The sequence below is a fragment of the Citrus clementina genome, unplaced genomic scaffold (assembly GCF_000493195.1).
Source record: "Citrus clementina cultivar Clemenules unplaced genomic scaffold, Citrus_clementina_v1.0 scaffold_5, whole genome shotgun sequence".
Taxonomy (NCBI): domain Eukaryota; kingdom Viridiplantae; phylum Streptophyta; class Magnoliopsida; order Sapindales; family Rutaceae; genus Citrus; species Citrus x clementina.
In genome coordinates this window covers 15368253-15373369 of record NW_006262201.1, presented here as the reverse complement: position 1 = coordinate 15373369, position 5117 = coordinate 15368253, and the positions used below count along the sequence as shown (strand labels likewise).

At 37.4% G+C, this 5117-nt stretch overlaps 1 non-coding gene across 1 annotated transcript; it reads left to right on the top strand.

The window, feature by feature from the left end:
- The first annotated feature begins 4791 nt into the window (after positions 1–4791).
- On the top strand, positions 4792–4898 carry LOC112098742. Its single transcript, XR_002905851.1, has one exon. It is a non-coding gene; the product is annotated as a small nucleolar RNA R71 (small nucleolar RNA).
- The last annotated feature ends 219 nt before the right edge of the window (positions 4899–5117 follow it).

Below are 5117 nucleotides of genomic sequence, written 5' to 3'. Positions count from 1 at the left end.
TTGTGTCTGCTTCCAGCCGCGACAGGTGGTCTGGTACTTGATTTTCAGTCCCCTTTCTATCTTTAATTTCTAGATCAAATTCCTGAAGCAATAAGATTCATCTTATTAATCTTGGTTTAGCCTTCTTTGAAATTAAGTATTTGATGGTTGCATGGTCTTAGTACCCACCAAGTAAGCTCTGAATTTATCAAAAGCAAATACTATGACTAGCAACTCTTTCTCTGTAGTGGTGTAATTGATTTGAGTTTGAGTAAGAGTTTTGCTTGCATAGTATATGGAGTGAAAAACCTTATCCTTTCTTTGCCCTAATACTGCTCCCATATAATGGTCACTAGCATCACACATCAGTTCAAATGGCAGAGTCCAGTTTGGAGATATAACCACTGGTGCAGTGATCAGAACTTTCTTTAATTCTCCAAATGCTTGGAGACAGTCTTTGTCAAAGTGAAAAGGCTTGTCATGTTCCAACAATGAGCATAATGGTTTAGCTACCTTGGAAAAATCCTTAATGAATCTTCTGTAAAATCCAGCATGACCCAAAAAACTCCTAATACCCTTTATTGAAGTGGGAGGTGGCAGTTTATCTATTACCTCTATCTTGGATTTGTTTACCTCAATGCCATTCTTTGACACTTTATGACCCAACATTATTCATTCTTGCACCATGAAATGACACTTTTCCCAATTGAGTACTAAGTTAGTCATCTCACATCTTTTAAGAACTTCTTCCAAGTTGTGTAAACAATCATTGTATGTCTCTCCAAAAACTGAGAAGTCATCCATGAAAACTTCTAAAGTCTGCTTTACCATATCAGAAAAAATAGACATCATGCATCTCTGAAAAGTTGCTGGAGCATTGCACAAATGAAAGGGCATTCTTCTGAAGGCAAATGTTCCATAAGGACAGGTAAATGTAGTCTTCTCGTGATCCTCTGAAGCTATAGCAATCTGGTTGTAGCCTGAATACCCATCTAGGAAACAATAGTACTGTTTTCCAACAAGTCTGTCCAACATCTGATCTATGAATGGGAGTGGGAAGTGATATTTTCTTGTGGCTTTGTTGAGCTTCCTGTAATCTATACATACTCTCCATCCAGTCACTGTCCTTGTAGGAATAAGTACATCCCTCTCATTAGCTATCACTGTTATCCCTTCCTTCTTTGGAACACATTGAACTGGGCTTACCCACGAACTGTCTGATATTGGGTATATGATTCCAACATCCAACCATTTGATGATTTCCTTCTTCACCACTTCTTTCATAATAGGGTTCAACCTTCTCTGGTGCTCCACCGAATTGCTGTAGCAATCTTCTAACAGGATTTTATGCATGCATATTGATGGGCTTATCCCCTTGATGTCTGCCATGGTCCATCCAATTGCTCTTCTGTATCTTTCAAGCAAATCTACTAGACTCTGTTCTTGACCTGCATTCAAGGTAGAGGAAATGATTACAATGAGTGTGTTGTTCTGACCAAGATAAACATATTTCAAATGTGAATGTAACAATTTTAATTCAAGACTATGAGGTGATTTAATAGATGGTAAAGTTGTTTTTACTTCCCTGTCTGAAAAATTCAGATGCTCAATAAACCTGTTGTGCCTATCAGATTGCTTTTCTTCCATCTAATTTATCTGGTTTACTGCAACATCTTCCTCTTCTAAATCTTCAAAGGTGGTGACTTTGTTGATTTTATTACTGCAGCATCTGTCCATCCTATCTGCTACAATAAAATCCACGACACTTAGGAAATTGCAATCTTCTACTTCATCAGGGTTCTTCATAACCTCTAGTACATTAAATGTGACTTGCTGATCATTCATTCCCATGGTGAGCTCTCTTTTCTGCACATCTATCAGAGTCTTTCCAGTTGCTAGGAAAGGTCTTCCAAGCATAATAGGTACCTTTTTATCAGCTTCAAAGCCTAATACAATGAAGTCTACTGGAAAGATGAATTTGTCCACCTTCACTAATACATCCTCAAATTTTCCTTTAGGATATACATGAGATCTGTTAGCTAATTACAGAATGACTACTGTTGGTCTGCATTCCCCTACTCCCAGCTGCTTAAATACAGACAATGGCATCAAATTAATACTAGCTCCCCAAGTCACAAAGTGCTCTGTCAGTGTACCTAGTTCTTATAGAGCAGGGTATTGTAAAACTTCCTAGATCCTTCACTTTTGTAGGAATCTTACTTTGGAGCATATGACTGCTCTCTTGTGTTAAAGCAACAGTTTCAAATTCTTGCAGCCTTATCTTTCGTGCCAAAATATCTTTTAGAAATTTCACATAGTTAGGCATTTGCTCCAAAGCTTCCACAAAGGGTATATTGATGTGTAATTGCTTCAGCACTTTCAGGAATTTGCTGAACTGCTTGTCTTGATTTTGCTTCTAGAATCTCTATGGGAAAGGTGGTGGATGTCTAAATTGCTGGGTAGCTTTAGGAGGTACCAAACTCTGCTTGGTTGGTTTGGTGTAGGTCGTGGCTACTAGTGTTGCAGCTTCTTTTTCAGCATGTTCTGGTTGAGTTCCCTCTGAAGTTGTTGTAGCTTGGCCCCCTGTAACCAGTGTCTTGATGGTTGGGTTGTTGTAACATGCTTCCAACTTGAAGTAGTTTTTGTGAGGAATTAAATTCCATCCCCTTTTTAGTCACATCTACTGGGACATCAACATTCTTTCCAGATATCAAATTAATTACTTTGCAGTGTTCTTTGCCCTCTCTCCTAGGGTCTTTTATGTTGCTAGGTAAGCTTCATTGAGTCCTGCTACTCATTGTTGTGGCAAGTTATCCCATTTGGTTTTCCAGGTTCCTCAAGGATACAGCTTGACTTTGCACAATTGCTTCATTCTTTGCAATGTATTCCTTAATCAGTGCTTCCAGTAAAGTGATTGGATCCTGATTGATATGTTTTTGCCCTTGACTCTGCTGATGAAAACCAGGTGGTTGAGTGTTCCTATTTTGTCCATTTAATGCTGGAGCATTTCGATTCTGACTGCTCCATGAAAAATTTGGATGTTATTTCCAGCCAGGGTTGTAAGTATTTGAATATGGGTTGTTCTGAAGCTGTTAATTGAAATTACCCACATAGTTTACTGAAACTGGATTTCCAAGACAATTATCAAAGTCATGTTCTTCACCACAGTATATGTTGTGCAAATTTTATTGAACTCGCAAGTGCACAAATCTATTGTAGTATATATCAATGGTGACGAGTGTCAATCCCACGAGAAGGTGGATTTTAATTGTGTGTAGAATTAATTTTCTAAATGGGTGGTTGGATTTGTGGTGAAAATGATTTGGATTATCATAAAATTCAAATTAAAATAGCAAGAATAAATTGAAGTGAAAATCTATTAAATTGACGTACTTGGGTATCTGGATCCGCATCAAATGCACAATGGGCTAAATATTTCTTATTAATGCCAATTAAATCATGAGAGAGGAATCCACACCTCATGAACCACACTCTAATCAATATGGTACTAAGGGCTTATCATGTCAAATAATAATAACCTTGTACTAGGGAGCCGGTGAAACCAGGGCAGTATCTATACAAGATTATTATTATTTGTCGACGAGAAGTCAAAACATCCACAAAAACTAGAGGGGAAGAGAAAATAAATTTACTAAATAAAGCTCATGGCACATGTTGAGACTTCACCTTCAACCCAAGTTTGAAAGAAAACTGGCTACTCATAATTGAATTAGGGGTAAAATAGAAATTTATTAAAATATGTAGAAAATACAAGATGGAGAAGGAATTACAAGAAATGGAGTCTCAAAATGGATTCAAAGATGCCGAATTAAAGGGGGAGGCTCCCTTTTTATAGATACATTGAGTAAATCATAGCCATCGGATTAAAAACAGTTTGGACGCTCAGGATTGTGCCACGTCATCAGTCAACAGTACGCGGTTTGAACAGTAACACAGTTTGACCACGTGTTTGAATAGTGACACGGTTTAAACAGTGAGGCGGTTTGGTTGAAAATAATCCTGTGTATATGCATGTACCGTACGCGCAATTTTTGGTCCACTAACATGCTGCCACGTCACCGATCAACAGTACATAAGAATTTTCTTCAATGGAATCGTGACACCTCATCAGTCAATTCCACATCATCGGTCAATGCCACATCATCGATCCGTCTATGTGAACAGTGTCGTGAACAGTAACGTAGATAATACTATACATGTGAATAGTACCGTACATGTGAACAATGACATTTTTTCTTTTATGCTCCTCCTAAGGTTTTCGACTGTCCTGAGTTCAAAAGTGATGTCTGTTTTGCTGTTTAATTTCTCGTTCATTGTGAAATGACCATGATGCCCTTAAAATACTTAATTAAAATAAAACACATGTAATTAAATCACAAGAAGCTTAAATACATAAAAGTAAGGGTGTTAGTAAGATTTGAAATGTAAAATGACGATTTTCTCCTTTATAAATATACATTTTCTAACACTCAACAATATACACAAGAAAGTTCAGCAACTTGCTTTACTACTGCTGGAGCAGATGTCATGGTTTTTACCATGTTAGTCAATGAGGTTACTTGTGCTGATAAGGCTGTAATTGCATCTATGTTATGTACCCCTGTTGTTCCTCTTGCTACTGGTTGCCTAGTTGATGGCCACTGATAATTATTATTGGCAATTCTCTCCAGAATTTCATAAGCTTCAGTGTAAGATTTAGATAATAGGGCTCCATTTGCTGAAGTATCCACCAGTAATCTAGTACTTGGATTCAACTCATTGTAGAAAGTTTCCAATTGAATGCAACAAGGAATGCCATGATGAGGACACCTTCTGAGCAATTCTTTGAATCTTTCCCAAGCCTCATACAAACTCTCATCTTCAAGTTGATGGAAATAAGTAATCTCATTCCGCAATTTTGCATTTTTTGTCAGTGGGAAATATTTTATTAAGAATTTATCAGCCAACTCATTCCATGTAGTGATGGAATCAGATGGTAACGAATTTAACCATGCTCTTGCTCGATCTCTTAAGGAATAAGGAAAAAGTCTCAGTCTTAAAGCATCTTGTGTTGCTCCAACAATCTTGAAAGCATCACTCACTTCCAAGAACAACTTAAGATGGAAATGAGGATCTTC